Source organism: Aegilops tauschii, chromosome 1, assembly GCF_002575655.3.
Source record: "Aegilops tauschii subsp. strangulata cultivar AL8/78 chromosome 1, Aet v6.0, whole genome shotgun sequence".
In the NCBI taxonomy this organism is placed as follows: domain Eukaryota; kingdom Viridiplantae; phylum Streptophyta; class Magnoliopsida; order Poales; family Poaceae; genus Aegilops; species Aegilops tauschii.
In genome coordinates, this window is record NC_053035.3 from 220057957 (window position 1) to 220079073 (window position 21117).

The following is a 21117-nucleotide window of genomic DNA, read 5'->3' on the forward strand; positions in this document are numbered from 1 at the left end:
GCTTGTAGACTCGTCTTGTCTTGGAAAGCGCTATGTTATAGTAACATATTATGTTACCACCTCACATTAAATACTTGCCACATAAGCAAAAGTTTCTTGGAATGCGCTATGTTACTAGCTAAGTTACGTTACTCCCACTATGACTAGCCTAATTGCGGTAGTACTTTGACACTAGTCCGGATAGTTAGATCTTGGGGACACATCAGGGTTGGACATCCGATTTGTTTCTTCAAGACAACAGAGGCAGCGCAATTTTTACGTAGCCAGCACGCGGCCGGTAGCTCTGGCCGAGTAGTTGTGGGCTTGTGGTAGGATTCTTACAGAGCTGACCTAGTCTCTACTTCTAATGAAGCAGCTGGTAGTCTCCGCCGGTCAATTTTTGTCCCACCTATCATGGTTTTTTTCGTCCCACCTTCGCTAGTTTTTTTTCGTAGATTTTTTTCGTCCCCTTCCCCCACTTCATCGGTTTATATCAGGTAATAATTCTTGGGCTTTCTTTGGTAGGTGCTCATTTAATTTTGGGTAACTAAGGATTCAAAAATCACATCATGATTTGCTTACCTTCTTACGTGAGATCACCTTCCCACCAAAAACCAAATTGGTTTCCCATTTGATTTTTATATCCATAATATTTACCGAATTACGGATTAAATATTTGCATTATCTCTATTCCTAATGTCTGAGTTGGTAGGATTGCGTCCACGATTTATTTTCGTCTAGTTATATTTCGTTTAGTTTATTTTCGTCCAGTTTATTTCCGTCTCACATCCCACCACCATATCTCCTTGATTTTTTTTACCTTCACAATAAAAACTTACCTAACTTTTTCGAAGTTTCCTAACTAGACACGTTATAAATAGGCAGGAACAGATAGCACGTTACCAATTAATAAAATTTAGTTTTATGACAATCAATTTCAAATCCTAATTTTCCTAATGCATTGACCTTTGCCTTCTCTAAGAACCAATCAACAAGAAAAAAACGCTTCGCACCTAGCGAGCCAGCCGCTTCTCTTCTCGATTAACAATCTTTTGCTAGGTGTTCAAAAAAAAAACAATCTTGCGCTAGGGTTCCTTGTGTTGTGTCGCCGCCGCGGCGCTCCTCGACCAGCCCGTCCCCTGCCGCCTTGCCCCTCTCTCTTCCCTCCAGCCTAGACGCCGGCGATGAGGCGCACAATGCCCCCACGGCCATGCTCGATCGCCTCCAGAACCCTCCGCGCGCGTCGAGGCGAGGCACCTCCTGGGCTCCGTCCGTCACCGCTTCGCCGACGACCCGCACGCGTCTGTCACCGCTTCACCGACGACCCCGCCGCCGGGCAGGAGGAGTGCTTCGGCGCCTCATCGGCTCCGTCCGTCGCCGCTTCGCGGACGACCCCCACGCGTCTGTCGCCGCTTCGCCGACGACCCCGCCGCCTGGCACGAGGAGTGCTTCGGCGCCTCATGGGCTCCGTCTGTCACCGCTTCGACGACGACCCCCACGTGTCGGTCGCCGCTTCGCCGACGACCCCGCCGCTGGGCAGGAGGAGTGCTTCGGCGCATCATTGGCTCCGTCCGTCGCCGATTCACCAACGACCCCCACGCCGGGCAGGAGTAGTGCTTCTGTGCCTTCAACCTCAGCCTCCGCGATGTCGTACTCTACGCCCACCTGCAAGGTCCCCCGCCCCGAATCCCCCTGGTCCTTCCCAGCAAATGGATTTGCTAAAATTCGATTGTTCATCCGGCCTTCAATGATGAATCAAACCTTCTGTAGCTGAAGAATCCTTTCCACTAATTTAGGAAGGACTGGAGCTTGCACTTGAGCTTGCAGTCTGAATTTTCTTCAGGTGATTGACGTGATTTCATTTGGAGAAGCACATGTTAGGCTGCAGACACCAATTTTTTAATTGCTGCTTATTCCTTGTGGTATTATAAAGTTCAGGGTGATAACCATCGAGAACAAAGAGCCAAATATGACTCTTTTTTCAACTTCTCTAGGATAATATGCAGATTAACTTTCGATGAGTGCTATTCCAAGAAGAGAAAAAGGGTTTTGCCAGAATGGGACTCGTTTTTTCCAAGCTAAATGTTTCTTGTAGTCAACTTGATTCAGCAACTGGCTACTATTTCAGTTTGAAGAGGATGCTTTTGTTTCAACTTTAAGAATGACCATTGGATTTTGCTTCATGAGGTCAACCTTGCACCTCCAGAGACTCTTCAGAGAACTGGTGTTGTACTGGACGGAGAGAAGGGCATGTTGTGCCTTGCTGAAATGGGTGATGTTGATTATATTGAAAGCCATGCATGAATCCGACAACGGATTCTGGGAAAAGAGAGTTGTCATACAATCTTAGGAGCAGAATTGTGGAATGCTTTGTTCATGATCTCATGGATGATGATGATCTACGTATTTTGGCCAATAAATATTTGGATGGTCTGCATACTGCTAAAGGAGTTACAACTGAGCACTGTACTTGGAGAACATCGCCATGGTATTTTCTGTACAAACTCATCCAAGCTTTTTCTTCTTCTCACGTAGCTTCTTGATTCTTATTGATAGAAAAATCACCAAGGTATTTTCTGTAAAAACTCATCCAAACTTACATACATAGATGACTGGATGGATTAGCCACCTCTGTAGCAATTTCCAAGGTACGATTATAATCTCATAATGATCTGTTAAATCAGTGTGGGTGTCATCCTGTTTATATATAAATGCACACCACTTGCAGCTATATAACTCTATAGTATGAAGACATAAAAAGACGAGTGTCTTCTGTTGATGTTTTACAAACCATCTTCGATCACATCTTAATATTATGTATTTCATAATAGCTTAATAATAGTAACTGTTGAACATTTGACTGCCACATGGATGATGTTTTACAATTTTCTTTTTGCATATTACCAAAAAATGTATCGGAGCCCTATTTGCAATGGACTAACATAAGCACACGACACATAAATAACAGATGCTAGCAACATTGGTATATGTTGGCATTGAAGAATTACAATTGTGTTGGTTATTTTTCACCTTTTGTTTGTTCATGTAGTCATTGAAGAATTTAGATGACTATTATGCAGCTCAATATATTCGTGTCCAAGGCTACGAGTCGTCTGCTGATGCATGGTCCTGCCTTCCTTGGCATATCTGATGTTTTTTTTCATTCATATACAACAAAAGGAAAGGAACGCTCTTGAGGCTTGCTCTCTTAGTGTGAAGGTTTGTTAGTTTTCTTGTAGATCTGCAGTGGCATGCTCTAGCCATATCGTTTCTGTCCTTCTTATGTGCTTGTAATTTGAAGGAAGTCTTAGTGTCGCAACAGTGATTTCTCTAATTTTGTATTTTGCTAAAACACGTTAGATGGAAAATTCAAAATGATCCTTCTAAATTTTAGTGGCATGCTCTAGCCATATCACTTCTGTCACTTCAATTCACATTGAGTTAAACTGAATAATCAGCTTCACCATCTAAGTTTGCTTTCTTCTTTGTGTCGTAGGAAAATACATTCATTGCTCACACACTTACAGGTTGCTTCTTCAAAATTGCATAAACTGGATAGCCGGGGAAGCTCGCTTCCTCTTGCACATGTGTACGGTCTGCGCTATGATGTACGCCCGTGAAAATGACAAATCCGAGAAGGTTCACTAAATGTTTATGAATTGTGGTGTCATCGCTCTTGTTTCCTCTTGTGTTCATATGATCGAAGAGTTTTTGGCTGATGAGTTGTGTAGGGTCAATGCGAGGAAACAAACTTAGTGTGCCTTATAAGGTCCAACGCGGTGATCGGATAACTCTAGCAAGCATTGAACATTGATGTATCAGGAACAACAGGTATTTATTTCCCTCAAACTCACTTTTTTGTGTTCAGAAGCACACTGTATATTAATTCATTGTCATAATCTTGTTACTCATGTGCTTACCATTAAAATCGTAAACTGGTTGCGACATAAGGCTCTGAGCAAGTTTTAGGGTGATTCACAATTGATCCTGCATGTGATTCATCCTGACATTTAATGTTCAAATGTATATATTGCAGAGACTACTCAAAGTCAGATCGGATGAATGCTCACGCTTTGTGTACAAAGTAGTATGTGTAGCATGTTATTGTTTCCCTTTCTCCTTTTTACTGTCCAATGAAATATTATGTGGTGTGGCCTCACAATGTGTCATTCCCGAAGCTATCTGCAAACAATGTTGTAATCTGATGTGTTTTATTCTTTCAACTTATCAAGTTTCTAAGTACGCACATCTACAGCTCAAAATCCACCATGTATAGTTCAGCTGAATTTGCCATCGACATCTACAGGTAAGCATATGCTCGATTGCTTGCATTACAGTTTCAGTGAAGTCCTCGCAGTATTTGTCACCTGAAAGAAGATTAATTCATTGGCATTTCAGTGTCTTCAATTTTCTCATGTTCAGTTTTTGCGAACCCGTGTAGATGAATTTTTGTTTGCCCGTACTACATTGTATTCTTGCCTGTAGCTTGGCTATCTGCGTGTAAAGGAGAAACTGCTTGGCGTCATCTCCCTTTTAATATTCACCGCGTCTCCCCAAGACGCACACTGCTCGACGGCTGCTGCGACGCACTCCCTGTTCCTCATAGTGGGCCTGCCGGAGGCCGTGCTCTGCTCTGGACACTTGAATTGATACACAAAAAGTCATTTTGGTGGATGGGTGCATTGGAGCCCTATATTTTGAATAGTATCAAAATGATATTTTGAAGTTTCAAAAAATTCCAGAAACAATTCCACATGTTCATATGGATGTATGTTACACATGTGCAAATTCTGATGACGAAATAAATAACCATCTGAGTTACAAACAAATGATAAGATCGTGATTTTTGAAAGATGAACAATGCATGTATTATTCACTATTTAGATAGTCATTTTGTCATTTTTGCGTAGCTTACATGTTTACTTATTTCATCACTAAACTTTACACGTGTAATACCCATATTATCATGTAGAATTATTTTCAGGATTTTTTGAAATTTTAAATGTGGTTCTTAAATTATTTAAAATAAAGCCCTCCAATGCACCCATGTTCCAAAAATTCACTCTACACTGATACATTGCATTGTAAAACACTATATGTTGTTTACAGTGAAAGAGAGCCAAGGAAGAGCAATTTAATCTCTATTGGGCGGCTGAATTAATATTTTTTCTTAAAATTTAATATACCGATTTTATGTTTTCCTGAATGCATTGGCGGCGGTTTGTATATTCTTGCAGGTATATTTTCTATTAGTTTCAGTGAAATCAATAATTTCTGTGTACCACTATAAAGATGGTGGCGAAGAGGCCATTACTGAGGGGAACGGTGCCAGATGCATTATCAGTGCCACTGGATGCAATGAAGGTGCTCAGACCTACATCAGTGTTGAATAACGTGGGGAGCTGGAGAAACATGACAATGGTGTTGCTTCATCTTCATGTTATCAGGTGAGTTAAAAAAATCAAACATGTCAAGTACTGTTGTGTTTGGACTAACCTTTTCACTCTAGAATCTAGATCTCAATCACCATGGTTATTTCTGATCCAAGGACATAAAACTGGTCTAATATGTATTTTGGCATTTGTGTTTTTACAATTTTTGTAAAACAACAGATGGGAAACAAAAGGGGGATACGTATATTTGGGATTCCCCATAGTTGTCGTTTGTTCTTTGATTGTTTAAATCCTCCATAGAAGTTCAGGAACTTCTGTTGATGTGTTCGCTCTATATCTATTTATCACTGGATTGTTTTTGGCTATCTTTTCTATGCATGTAATAGTTAACATGTTTTATGTTTATATATAACTCCAACAAAATATTTCAAATGCCCGTGGCAACGCACGGGCATTATACTAGTATGGATAAAGTCCTCCGCATGTGGAACCCAGCCGTCGCCTGCCAAGGAGTGCAGATCATATAGATCATCCGCGTCTGTGCATAAATCCATGAACACGACAACGTAACATCAGAAAAAGTAATCCTTAAAGAAATTAAGTGATGATGAATAGATCTAATCGGAAAGACATCACCTGATCATTTCATTGAACCATGGCGATCACCCAGCAGGCTCTTAATGAAAGCACCAATGTCGGTTCTATATCCGGCATATCTCGTAGTAGGGGTCCTAAGTTAAGCGTCTTGGAGCGATGGTAACATGAACACAGGATTTTACCCAGCTTCAAGCTCTGTTGAAGAGATAATACCCTACATTCTGCTTTTGATTGTATTCATATGGGGTGTAGTACAGAGTACATGTATCTACCACGAGATTGTTCCCATGAATCTGAGATTGCCTATTGACTAGCCTGGCCTCGGTTTATATAACACACCAGAGGCCTAGGATTTAGGGGAGTCCTCGTATGCGCGCCAAGTCTTGTGGGATCTCCCTTGTATGCGGCATGGGCTGCCCGAAGTGGCCCATGAGTAAATCGCCATGGGGTTCTCGGCCCGATCCAGCTGGTCGAGAGACGACGTGGTGAGCATCCCCTAGTCTAGGACACTGTCACTTGTACCCGTCGCTACTGCGTGTCTTTGCCAATTAGAGAGATATAGATTAAGGATCCAGAGAATGGAAGAAGATACCTGGGTTGCTAATGTTACTGTCATTGATCCAAAAATCCCTAGGACTGCCTCCAGCAGTGGGCCCTCCAGTAGCATGGCACAGAGTGTGCGGCCCTCTCATCCTCTTCAACATCGCCAACCGCCTCACACTACTCCTTTCCTCGCTTATGTCCACCGCTGCTCACCTTCCCCGCCGGCGCCATCCGTCGTGCCCTTCGTCTGACAACAAAAATTATTTTTTTATCAATAGATAAAAGTAAATTCACTTCTAGCAAAAATACTAAATTCATAATCCATATACGTGTCCATGATCTTATTCCATAGGCATGTTCAGAAATGGCCCTAGAACAAATAAATTTGATCTCGCTATACATACGGAATTTAAAACTTAGATGGTCAGCCTGAAATAGTTCATTTCTTAATGCAAGCAGTACCAGAAACTACATATCATTCACAACTTCCATAGTAGCCTATGGCATCGGACACTTGCATATTTGAAAGGCTCGCAAGCTGAAAGTTACACGTATCACAAAAAAAACTCCAAGTACAGTTGATTATACTCTAACCCAGCCGGCAGTGCCACTCCCTTGATCAATAATGAGTTTGTGCTCTAGATTCACAAGTTTGCTCATTCTACACACTGTACACTGCACATTAAACAATCTTTGCTACAACAGCAAGAGGTCAGCCTAAAAATAGTTGCTATCATCATCTGCACAAATATAAGATAATTAACGATTCTGCACATGCATCAAGCTTCATTCTATGGGGTCATGGCGCCCGGACAGGTGAGCACATCGAAATTTCCAGAAACACATCTCAGAAGTACCATTTCCAGAAATATAAAGTGTATCTTGATTTCCTAGCTTCAAGCACTGATCAATGATTAATCTAATAACACATACTTTATAGCGGCACAAATTTGATATCATTAGCTTTGTGCCTCATGTTGTGATTTTCTGACTATTGCACTGTCAATGTCTGAACTCGGACCATTATGATATGTAATGTTTTTGAATGGAGGGTATGAAGCAACTGCGGATGCATTAGTTACCTCACGCATTTTATGCGCCTCATCAGGAGTACTGTAGTTTGCGGCAGATTTGTCGAACATTTCAAGTATCCTGAAGACTCGATTCCTGGCGTCATTCAGATTCGAAGCGGACGACATCTCCTTGACAATTAGCTCCGCCCACCATCGCCCGATCCCGACCTAAGCACTACGCGCATGCTCCTAGGGGAAGGGTTGGTAGGAGTTAACCATCGCGCGATCCCGACCTCCACTCATAAGGAAGACAATCAATAAATAAATCATGCTCCGACTTCATCACATAACGGTTCACCATACGTGCATGCTACAGGAATCACAAACTTTAACACAAGTATCTCTCAAATTCATAACTACTCCACTAGCATGACTCTAATATCACCATTTTCATATCTCAAAACAATCATAAAGAATCAAACTTCTCATAGTATTCAATGCACTTTATATGAAAGTTTTTATTATATCCCTCTTGGATGCCCATCATATTAGGACTAAATTCATAACCAAAGCAAATTACCATGCTTTTCTAAGAGACTCTCAAAATAATATAAGTGAAGCATGAGAGTTAACGACAAACTACTCCAAAAGATATAAGTGAAGATCAATGAGCAGTCGAATAATTATGTAACTATGTGAAGACTCTCTAACATTTAAGAATTTCAGATATTGGGATATTATTCAAACAGCAAGTAAAACAAAATAAAATAAAATGACGCTCCAAGCAAAACACATATCATGTGGTGAATAAAAATATAGCTCCAAGTAAAGTTACCGATGAACGAAGACGAAAGAGGGGATGCCATCCGGGGCATCCCCAAGCTTAGGCTCTTGGTTGTCATTGAATATTACCTTGGGGTGCCTTGGGCATCCCCAAGCTTAGTCTCTTGCCACTCCTTATTCCATAGTTCATCGAATCTTTACCCAAAACTTGAAAACTTCACAACAGAAAACTCAACAGAAAACTCGTAAGCTCCGTTAGTATAAGAAAATAACTCACCACTTAGGTACTGTTGTGAACTCATTCTAAATTCATATTGGTGCAATATCTACTGTATTCCAACTTCTCTATGGTTCATACCCTCCGATACTACTCATAGATCCATCAAAACAAGCAAACAACACATAGAAAACAGAATCTGTCAAAATCAGAACATTCTGTAGTAATCTGTAACTCTCAAATACTTCTGTAACTTAAAAAATTCTGAAACAATTAGTTCCACCTGAGCAATTTGTGCAACAATCCATAGCAAAAATAATCAGGTCAAAATCACGTTTCAATAAGATTCTGAAAATTATTTATTGAGTGCAAAAGTTTCCGATTTTCAGCAGGATCAACACAACTATCACCACAAGCTACCCTAAAGGATTTACTTGGCACTTTATTGAAACAAAATCTATAAAAAATGATTACTACAGTAGCTTAATCATGTGAACACACAAAAACATTAGGGGTAAATATTGGGTTGTCTCCCAACAAGCGCTTTTCTTTAATGGCTTTTTAGCTCGGCATGATGATTTCAATGATGCTCACATAAAAGATAAGAATTGAAACATAATGGGAGCATTATGAAGAATATGACTAGGCACATTTAAGTCTAACCCACTTCCTATTCCTAGGGATTTTGTCAGCAAACAACTTATGGGAACAAGAATCGACTAGCATAGGAAAGAAAAACAAGCATAGCTTCAAGATTTTCAACACATAGAGAGGAAACTTGATATTATTGCAATTCCTACAAGCATATATTCCTCCCTCATAATAATTTTCAGTAGCATCATGAATGAATTCAACAATCTAACCATCACATAAAACATTATTTTCATGATCTACAAGCATAGAAATTTTATTACTCTCCACATAAGCAAATTTCTTCTCATCAATAGTAGTGGGAGCAAACTCAACAAAATAACTATCATGTGAGGCATAATACAATTGAAAATTAAAATCAAGATGACAAGTTTCATGGTTATGATTATTCTTTATAGCATACATGTCATCACAATAATCATCATAGATAGAAACTTTGCTCTCATAATCAATTGGAACCTCTTCTGAAATAGTGGATTCATCACTAAATAAAGTCATGAGCTCTCCAAATCCATTTTTATCATTATAATAAGGTTCAACACCCTCCAAAATAGTGGGACCATTACTTCCTAAAGTTGACACTCTTCCAAACCCACTTTCATCAATATAATCATCATAAAGAGGAGGCATGCTATCATCTTTTCAATAAATTTGCTCATCAAAACTTGGGGGACAAAAAATATTATCTTCATCAAACATAGCTTCCCCAAACTTGTGGCTTGGCATATCATTAGCATCATGGATATTCAAGGAATTCATACTAACAACATTGCAATCATGCTCATCATAAAAATATTTAGTGCCAAACATTTTATAGGCTTCTTCTTCTAACACTTGGGCACAATTTTCCTTTCCATCATTTTCACGAAAGATATTAAAAAGATGAAGCTTTTGGGGCAACCTCAATTCCATTTTTTTGTAGTTTTCTTATATAGACTAAACTAGTGATAAAACAAGAAACTAAAAGACGGTACAAATCGGGGTTCTCAAGTCCACTGTTGTGACATATATGATGTCTACTATGCAACCTTCTTCTTGTAGATGTTGTTGGGCCTCCAAGTGCAGAGGTTTGTAGGACAGTAGCAAATTTCCCTCAAGTGGATGACCTAAGGTTTATCAATCCGTGGGAGGCGTAGGATGAAGATGGTCTCAAAAAACCCTGCAACCAAACAACAAGGAGTCTCTTGTGTCCCCAACACACCCAATACAATGGTAAATTGTATAGGTGCACTAGTTCGGCGAAGAGATGGTGATACAAGTGCAATATGGATGGTAGATATAGGTTTTTGTAATCTGAAAATATAAAAACAGCAAGGTAGCAAGCGATAAAAGTGAGCACAAACGGTATTGCAATGCTTCGAAACAAGGCCTAGGGTTCATACTTTCACTAGTGCAAGTTCTCTCAACAATGATAACATAATTAGATCATATAACTATCCCTCAACATGCAACAAAGAGTCACTCCAAAGTCACTAATAGCGGAGAACAAACGAAGAGATTATTGTAGGGTACGAAACCACCTCAAAGTTATTCTTTCCGATCAATCCATTGGGCTATTCCTATAAGTGTCACAAACAACCCTAGAGTTCGTAGTAAAATAACACCTTAAGACACAAATCAACCAAAACCCTAATGTCACCTAAATACTCCAATGTCACCACAAGTATCCACGGATATGATTATACGATATGCATCACACAATCTCAGATTCATCTATTCGAACCAACACAAAGAACTTCAAAGAGTGCCCCAAAGTTTCTACCGGAGAGTCAAGACGAAAACGTGTGCCAACCCCTATGCATAGATTCCCAAGGTCACGGAACCCGCAAGTTGATCACAAACATACATCAAGTGAATCAATAGAATACCCCATTGTCACCACGGGTATCCCACGCAAGACATACATCAAGTGTTCTCAAATCCTGAAAGACTCAATCTGATAAGATAACTTCAAAGGGAAAACTCAATCCATTACAAGAAGGTAGAGGGGGAGAAGCATCATAAGATCCAACTATAATAGCAAAGCTCGTGGTACATCAAGATCGTGCCAAATCAAGAACACGAGAGAGAGAGAGAGAGAGATCAAACACATAGCTACTGGTACATACCCTCAGCCCCGAGGGTGAACTACTCCCTCCTCATCATGGAGAGCGCCGTGATGATGAAGATGGCCACCAGTGATGGATCCCCCCTCCGGCAGGGTGCCAGAATAGGGCCCCGATTGGTTTTTGGTGGCTACAGAGGCTTGCGGCGGCGGAACTCCCGATCTAGGTTTCTTTTCGGGGGTTTATGCATTTATAGGAATTTTTGGCGTCGGTCTCACGTCAGGGGGTCTCCGAGTCATCCACGAGATAGGAGGGCGCGCCCAGGGGGGTTGGGCGCGCCCTCCACCCTCGTGGATGGCTCGGGACTCTTCTGGTCCAAATCTTTTACTTCGGGGGCTTCTTTTGGTCCATAAAAAATCCACAAAATTGGAATGTCAATTGGACTCCATTTGGTATTCCTTTTCTGTAAAACTCAAAAACAAGGAAAAACAGAAGCTGGCACTGGGCTCTAGGTTAATAGGTTAGTCCCAAAAATCATATAAAATAGCATATAAATGCATATAAAACATCCAAGATGGATAATATAATAGCATGGAACAATAAAAAATTATAGATACGTTGGAGACGTATCAAGCATCCCCAAGCTTAATTCCTGCTCGTCCTCGAGTAGGTAAATGATAAAAACAGATTTTTTGATGCGGAATGCTACCTAACATATTTATCAATGTAATCTTCTCTATTGTGGCAAGAATATTCAGATCCATAAGATTCGAAACAAAATTTTAATATTGACATAAAAACAATAATACTTCAAGCATACTAACAAAGCAATCACGCCTTCTCAAAATAACATGGCCAATGAAAGCTATCCCTACAAAATAATATAGTCTGGCTATGCTCTATCTTCATCACACAAAATATTTAAATCATGCACAACCCCGGTTTCAGCCAAGCAATTGTTTCACACTTTAGTATTTTCAAACTTTTTCAATCTTCACGCAATACATGAGCGTGAGCCATGGACATAGCACTATAGGTGGAATAGAATGGTGGTTGTGGAGAATACAAAAAAAGAAGATAGTCTCACATCAACTAGGCGTATCAATGGGCTATGGAGAAGCCCATTAATAGATATCAATGTGAGTGAGTAGGGATTGCCATGCAACATATGCAATAGAGCTATAAGTGTATGAAAGCTCAAAAGAAACTAAGTGGGTGTGCATCCAACTTGCTTGCTCACGAAGACCTAGGGCTCTTTGAGGAAGCCCATGATTCGAATATACAAGCCAAGTTCTTATAATGAAAATTCCCACTAGTATATGAAAGTGACAACATAGGAGACTCTCTATCATGAAGATCATGGTGCTACTTTGAAGCACAAGTGTGGTAAAAGGTTAGTAACATTGCCCCTTCTCTCTTTTTCTCTTTTTTTGTTTTTTTGTTTTTTTGGGCCTTCTCTTTTCTTTTCTTTTTTGGCCTCTTTTTTTCTTTTCCTTTTTTTTAATTTTTCGTCCGGAGTCTCATCCCGACTTGTGGGGGAATCATAGTCTCCATCATCCTTTCCTCACTGGGACAATGCTCTAATAATGATGACTGAGGGAGTCCTGGACTAAGGGGTCCTCGGACAGCCGAACTATGTACTTTGGACGGACTGTTGGACTATGAAGATACAAGATAGAAGACTTCGTCCCGTGTCCGGATGGGACTATGTAGATTTCTTTCTCTGTAACCGACTTTGTGTAACCCTAGCTCCCCCGGTATCTATATAAACTGGAGGGTTTAGACTTCTAGAGTTTAGTCACAACAATCATAATCTCATAGGCTAGACTTCTAGGGTTTAGCCATTACGATCTCGTGGTAGATCAACTCTTGTAATACTCATATTCATCAAGATCAATCAAGCAGGAAGTAGGGTATTACCTCCATAGAGAGGGCCCGAACCTGGGTAAACATTGTGTCCCCCGCCTCCTGTTACCATTAGCCTTAGACGCACAGTTCGGGACCCCCTACCCGAGATCCGCCGGTTTTGACATCGACATTGGTGCTTTCATTGAGAGTTCCTCTGTGTCGTCGAAGATAGGTTTGATGGCTCCATCAATCATCTACAACAATGCAGTCCAGGGGGAGATCTTCCTCCCCAGACAGATCTTCGTATTCGGCGGCTTCGCACTGCGGGCCAACTCGCTTGGCCATCTAGAGCAGATCGATAGCTACGCCCCTGGCCATCAGGTCAGATTTGGAAGTCTGAATTTTGTGGCCGATATTCGCGGAGACTTGATCTTCGACGGATTCGAGCCCATGACGGCCGTCCTCGGCCACCACAATGAACATGACCTAGATCTGTCATCTGACCGCACACAGGAGCTAGCGCCTGTGACCGCCCTGGCCCTAGAGCCGGAGCGGACTGCGTCATCCGAAGACGGGAAGCTCAGCCCCGCCGCGGAGGCCGCAGACTCAACGGCGCTCGAGCCGCACACAGACCCAACGTCGAGCTGGGCTTGTGTTTCCGGAACCTCGGACTCGTCTACGACCATGGACTCCGGACTGCGTGCACCCGCGTCCATCGAACCTGATTGGGCGCCGATCTTAGAGTTCAGCTCCGCGGACATTTTCCAGCACTCGCGTTTTGGTGACATGTTAAGCTCATTAAGATCCCTCTCCTTGTCAGGGGACTCTCGGCCGAACTATGTCCGGCTCGAATGGGAAGCGGATGACGAAGAACTTCGTTTGCCACCCACCACCCACTTTGTAGCCACTGTCGATGACTTAACCGACATGCTCGATTACGACTCCGAAGACATCGACGGTATGGATGACGATGCCGGAGAGGAGCAAGAACCACTGCCTACAGGGCGTTGGACAGCCACCTCCTCGTACGACATATACATGGTGGATACACCCAAAGAAAATAACGGCGACGACGAAAATCCAGTCGAGGATAAACCTCCTGAGATACAGCCGAAGCGCCGACGTCAGCGGCGTCGCTCTAAGCCACGCCGTAGTAAAAACAGCAATGCCGTCACAAAAGAGGATAACACCCCGGACGGTGCCGAAAACAATGAAGACCCCGTTGAGCCGACCTCCGAACAGGAGGAACGGGAGGATGGGCGAGCCAGCCCTGGCAAACAGGCCGCGAACGAAGACCCGGAGGATAGCAACTACCTTCCGCTCTCCGAGGACGAGGTTAGCCTCGGTGACAAAGATTTCATCATGCCGGAAGAGCCCGCCGAGCAGGAACGCTTTAAGCGTCAGCTAATTGCCACTACAAGAAGCCTAAAAAAGAAGCAGCAGCAACTTCAAGCTGATCAGGATCTGCTCAATGAAAGATGGACTGATGTCCTAGCAGCCGAGCAATATGGCCTCGAGCGCCCAACCAAAAGCTACCCGAAGCACAAACTGTTGCCACAGTTCGACGACGAGGTGCTGGAACCCGTCCTACCAAGGTACAGTACGGTTGATCGACCACCATGTGGCCGGGACAAAGCGACACCTCAAGCCGAATACCAGCCCGCACTACCTCGCCGAACAAACAGAAATACAACAGCTCGGGGATATACTCATGACCCGCTTCTGTGCGGGCGAAGACAGCTGGCTGGCCTGTAACAACAACAATACAAGCGAACCTGGCACTTTTGAAGCCAGAAACAGCAACGGCAAGCCCCGACGCAATAGACATAAGCGTCGAAACAACGGTGATAGCACCAAAGACACGCCGGTCAACGCCGGATTCAGTGGCTGTAAGTCCGGTCAGCGGAAGAAGCCATTCAAGAGAAATAATCCGGGCCCGTCCAGTTTGGACCACATACTCGATCGACCATGCCAAATCCATGGCACTCCTGATAAACCAGCCAATCATACCAACAGAGAATGCTGGGTTTTCAAACAGGCCGACAAGTTAAATGCCGAGAATAAGGAGAAAGGGTCGCAAAGCGATGATGATGACGAGGAACCCCGACCACCGAACACAAGGGGACAGAAGAAATTTCCCCCCCAAGTCAAAACGGTGAATATGATATATGCCACCCATATACCCAAGAAGGAGTGCAAACGTGCACTCAGGGACGTCTACGCGATGGAGCCAGTCGCCCCAAAGATCAACCCATGGTCCTCTTGTCCGATCACCTTCGATCGCAGGGATCACCCGACCAGTATCCGTCATGGCGGTTCAGCCGCACTGGTCCTTGACCCAATTATTGATGGATTTCATCTCACGCGAGTCCTCATGGATGGTGGCAGCAGCCTGAACCTGCTCTATCAGGATACAGTGCGCAAAATGGGTACCGATCCCTCAAGGATCAAGCCCACTAAAACTACCTTCAAAGGTGTCATACCAGGTGTAGAGGCCTGCTGTACGGGCTCAATCACACTGGAAGTGGTCTTCGGATCCCCGGATAATTTTTGAAGCGAAGAGTTAATCTTCGATTCGTCCCTTTCCATAGTGGTTATCATGCACTGCTCGGACGAATCGCATTTGCTAAATTCAATGCGGTGCCGCACTACGCCTATCTCAAGCTCAAGATGCCCGAACCACGTGGTGTAATAACGGTCAATGGAAATACGGAGCGCTCCCTCCGTACGGAGGAGCACACCACGACCCTTGCAGCAGAAGTATAGAATATCCTTTTTAGCCAGAACCTCAATTCGGTAGTAAAGCCCCCGGACGCCGTCAAGCGAGTCCGAACTACTCTGCGGCAGGACGGTCCAGCTCGTCCAGAGCTTGACTAGCAATCCGGCCTCCGTCCCAGTCCCGGTCAAGCAGCGACATTTGTGCCGCGCGTGCATAACTACACACTTAAAATACCATGGGCAAGGAAGGAGGCATAGCTAGACCGCGGTCCACAATGCGGCTCAACCGCCCGTGGATCCGCATACCTTTACATTTTCTCTTTCTTTCAGTTTTTTCTCTTCTTGAGGCTTTTCTGATAACCTGACCATCGGACCCATCACGGGACGGATACACCAAGGAGCCAAGGAGCTTTGACGTACAAGGGAATACCCAGGTGGTCTCTGCTAACGATCACTATACCTGTTTTACATACCCGCACGCAGCTCGCTCTTGGTCATGGCATGTTAAATAGCCTTACTTATCGCATTACTTGTACAAGTACGCCTCGACGTATTAATCAAATTACAATGGAAAATAATTTGTAGCGTCAGCTTATCGCTTGATCTTTTCCTTGTCTTTGTATTTTTCATCAATTGCATCCGTACACTCTCGTATGCATTACTTCGCCAGGGGCTTTATTACACCCTGCAATATGGCAATCAAGTCCGAACACTTTTACAGTACAGTTCGGCACCCCGAACTTATAGCATTATATGCATCGACTCCGAATCATGTCTTTGGTCAATAGTTGGGTTGCCCGGCTCCTGTGCTTACTACCTTACGTTCCGCTATATCGGCTAGGGTAGTAAAGGGAGAACTACTGCGATTGTGTCCCAGTTCTTCCGGATGAGCACCTTAGTAGAGAAAGCCGAAGACTGACTATCATGATGCGGCGAGAGCTGGTCAACTGTTCGATAGGTTTTGAAATCCTTAGAGATTTTTCTGCTTTATGCGAGGAATCGGTTTTTATCCCAACTTCGGTCTTCCAAATACCTGGGGCTTCGCCAAAATTTTCATGTCAAACTCCTATGGCTAAGTGAGGGTGATAAAGCCGTATAGTCCAATTGCCTTGTTCGTTGTATTAGACACCTCCTTTAAGGACCAAAATTTGGAGTAAAGAGTGTTTATATTTATCCCAAACACCCCCGTACTATCTACGTGGGGGCAGAAGCCGACGACTGGCCAACTCTCAGATTTTCATAAACGGCCGCACAGGAGGTAATTTTTTTTTAAAAAACAAGCATTATATTACAATATAGGACAGGATAACATGAATGTTTTCATGGGAATATAACATCCTGCGCACATTGCTCCGCCGCAAGGCGGGATCCCTCCAGGACACCATCGAAATATAGCTCGGGGCGGCGGTGCTCCTTGCCCTTAGGCGGCCCCTCGGTTATTAGCTTCGTGGCGTCCATCTTCGCACAGTGCATCTTGGCACGGGCTAAGGCCATCCGCGCACCTTCAATGCAGACTGATCGCTTGATGACTTTGAGCCGCAGGCAGGCACTGACAAGCCGCTTCACGAGTCCGAAGTACCTGCTGGGCATGGGCTCGGCAGGCCATAGCCGGACTATTAAGTCCTTCATGGCTAGTTCGGCCGCCTTATGCAGCTCGACCAGCTGCTTCAGCTGGTCGCTAAAGGGCACCGGAAGTTCTGGTCCAAGGTATTGAGACCAGAACAGCTTCTCCGTAGAGCTCCCTTCTTCGGCTCGGTAAAATTGTGCAGCATCTGATATGCTGCGCGGCAGATCCGTAAACGCCCCTGGAGAGCTCCAAATCCAGGTAAGTAACAGGAATGTTTCCTTCACATATCTGCTTTGCATAATGAAAGCCTTACCCGTTGTAATTTTCTTGGCCGCCTGGATCTCCTGGAGGGCGCCCTGTGCTTCGGCTCGGGCGTCTAGTGCGCTCTGGCGAGCCTTGGCAAGTTCAGACTCTTGAGTCTTAAAATCGCGCTCCAAGGACTCGTACTTCTTGACGACGTCCTGGAGTTCTTGCCGGACCTCGCTGACCCGGGCCTCCTGCTTCTCGCGCGCGGCGCGTTCCTTGGCCGCTTTGTCCTCGGCCTCGGCCAACGCCTTCTTGAGGGCCGCTACTTTGGTCGTGCCCCCTAATAAAGTTCATGTCGGAGTAATTGGCCACGAGTAGCCTAACCGACTACCCCTGGCTCTTCAGAAAATTTATCAGGCCTTTGGGCCTTCAAACACTCCAAGCATTTGGGCCGCCTTCCCCGGCCGGCTACCACTAAAGCCGACTCCCGGAAGGCGACCCAGCCTCACCGACTCCAAGAAGCCGGCCAAGAAGGACGCCGACTCCTAGAAGCCGGCCAAGACCACAACCGCTCCTACATAATGACGACCTGACGGGGCATGGCCACAGTGCGGCCCACGACCCCCGAAGCCCGAGGCAGGCATGGCTACAGGAGGCCGTACGGGAGGGATGTCTCCCGTGCGGCCCGACACTGTAGCCACGCCAGCCGCGACGTCATCCACGACCCCCTCCTGTACGGCCCAAGGACCGCGGGCCCCTTCAGCTAGAGAGAGGCGTGAAGGCGGCCCGGATTTTCCTAGTCGGCCAGGAGCATAGCCGGCCTCCAGAAGCCGGCGACTCCCTTCCTCTAAGCAGGAGCCCCATTAAGGAGACAAGACGAGGTGAGGCTACAGTGATAGCCCCCGATGCGGATCACTGTAGCCACGCTTACCCCGACAAAGCCCTCATCATCAGAGGCGCGGCTACAGTAAGCAGCCGCCGACAAGACCCTAGGCGGTGGGGCCGGCCTGTCGACCGAGTAGCCAGCAGCCGGCGGGACCCACCAGCCGGCGGGACCCAGCAGCCGGCGGAGAAGCCGGCAGGCGTAGACACTGACGGCTAGGGCCAGTTCCCAGTCGGATTACCATTGTACCCCCGGGGGGTAGGGCTATATAAACCCCCCGGAGCACCCATGCAAAGGGTTCGCACCTCTGCATGTTTGGCTTCTAAGCATAGCACACACACACACGCACCATAGATAGAGAGAAGCAAGAGCTAGCCTTGTTCTTCTTCTCCCTTGATCCCAATAGCTCTAGGGGCGATTGTAGCTACTCTTTATCGATCTAGTGATCATGCGGAGACCCCGCAGAGCAGGACTAGGGGTGTTATCTCCTCGGAGAGCCCCGAACCTGGGTAAGATTCGCCGGCGTGCATGTCTTCGCCTCATCCCGTTTCCAGGCACCGGCGACGTTTTGTTGGCTCCCACAATGATAAGCCATCCCTTGGCATATGTCGCACCAACCACCCGACATTTGGCGCCCACCGTGGGGCCAGGTGCACCGTTGTCCGGAGACCTGTTCTGGACGGGAACCCTCTTCCTCCCCCGCGAGCGCAACCAGCCTGCTGCGCCCGATGGCGTTTGCCCCGACGCGCTGCAAGGCGTCGACGACGTCTGCGCAGCGAGCCGCCTCACCGATCTGCTCGGCGAGACTCGCATCTCCGACGAGCCTGCGTCAGACTACCCCGAGAGCCGCCTCGTCAGCCTCCTCGACCAACTTCACGTCTCCAGCGAGCCTGCTGCGGACATGGAGTCTGTCGGCTCCACCGACCCGATGCTCATAGACTCCGACACCGCGTCGCTCGACGCCTACCCCTCTGACATGGTGGTCTTCGACGACCCACTCCCTCGAGCTGACAGCGGCAGCAGCGCTGTCACCGAAGTGCTGGTCATCAGCCACGTCTCCAACTCGGGCGGGAGCGCCCGCGACGCTCAGCAAGCGGCGATGCACGACCTCTCCATCCCCATCCCAGCCGACGCCGACGCCGAGACCCTGGAGGCACACCGTCTTGCCCTCATCACGGAGAGCAAGAAGATAGCCTCGATGAGACGCCTCGCTGAGGCCCACCAGCGCGAAGTCGACCGCGCCGCCTTCGGAACGCCGCCGCCCAGCGGTCCGAGCCGAGCCGGCTTCGTCCAGAAGCGCGGTGCAGCCGTTGCCAGCATGCTGGGCGCAGATCACCCCATCTACGCCACCCCGCTCGAGAATCTGCGAGCCGCTCAGGCAGCGGTAGAGGAGCTCAATGGGTTGGGGGCCGATGAGCTCCCCTACATGACAAGACGGATCCAGCAGCTGATCGACGCGGCTGCAGAACGGCACGAAGCCGGCGCCCGTGCTGATAGTCATCCCCCGCGCCGGGAGCACGCCGCGACGTCCCGCTCGCCGACTACGAGCGGCACGCACCAGAGGAAAGACAAGGAGCCGGCTGCCAGCCGCAGCCGGACTCGCATCACTATCGAGCGCGACGCGGATGGCCGCCCTCGGGCGGTCGAACACCAAGGAAACCTGCCGCCTCCCCCGCCTCGAAGAGAAAGACGCCTCACTCCGCCGCCCATCACGCATCCGACTCTTGGCGACCGACTCGGCCGCCGAGAAGGAGTCGGCGAGAGTGACGCCCGCCACAGGATCGACCGCCTTGCTCGATCCTTGGCGTTAGAAGAAGAAGACGATGTCGGCCCGCCATGCTTTGGCCCCCGCATCCGCGACGAGCCCTTCCCCAAAGGGTTCTCGCTCCCCAGAGACACACCCAAGTACAACGGCTCAGTGAAGCCGGAAGATTGGCTCATCGACTACTCCACAGCCGTCAGCATCGCCAACGGCAATCGGCGCGTCGCCGTGAAGTACGTCCCCTTGATGCTGCAAGGGACGGCGCGCAGGTGGCTCAACAGCCTCAAGCCATACAGCATCAACAGCTGGCTGGACTTCACCGAAGTTTTCGTCCGCAACTTCACCAGCACCTACAAGCGACCTCCCAAGCCTCGCCAGCTCTCCCTCTGCGTCCAAGGGCCCAACGAGTCGACCCGCGACTACCTCACGCGATGGGCCGAGCTCCGCAACTCCTGCGAGGGAGTGCACGAGGTCCAGGCCATCGAGTACTTCACTGCCGGGTGCCGAGAGGGCACCCTCCTCAAGCACCGACTCCTCTGCGACGAGCCGGCTACCCTCGATGAGTTGCTGATCACCGCCGACAAGTATGCCACTGCCGACTCCTCCATGAAGACCGAGCTCCGAGTGGACGCCTCGGGGAAGGTAGTTGCTCCGGCTCCCAAGACGCCGGCTAGCGACCCAAACCGGCGCCCCTACCAGAACGACCACAAGCGCAAGGGCCCCATGTCGACTTCCTCCAGTCGGCAGGTGGCCACAGTCGAAGACGAGCAGCCCGAGGAGCGGCCCGCTCCCAAGAAGAAGGGAGGCCGGCCGCCCTGGCAGCCGTCCTTCTCCTACGAGCAAGCACTCGATGCTCCCTGCAAGTTCCACAG

At 46.7% G+C, this 21117-nt stretch overlaps 1 long non-coding RNA gene across 1 annotated transcript; it reads left to right on the plus strand.

The window, feature by feature from the left end:
* Positions 1–421: 421 nt before the first annotated feature.
* Positions 422–5737, plus strand: LOC120975330 (uncharacterized). Its single transcript, XR_005771114.3, has 2 exons — positions 422–3810; positions 4016–5737. It is a non-coding gene; the product is annotated as an uncharacterized lncRNA (long non-coding RNA).
* Positions 5738–21117: the final 15380 nt, after the last annotated feature.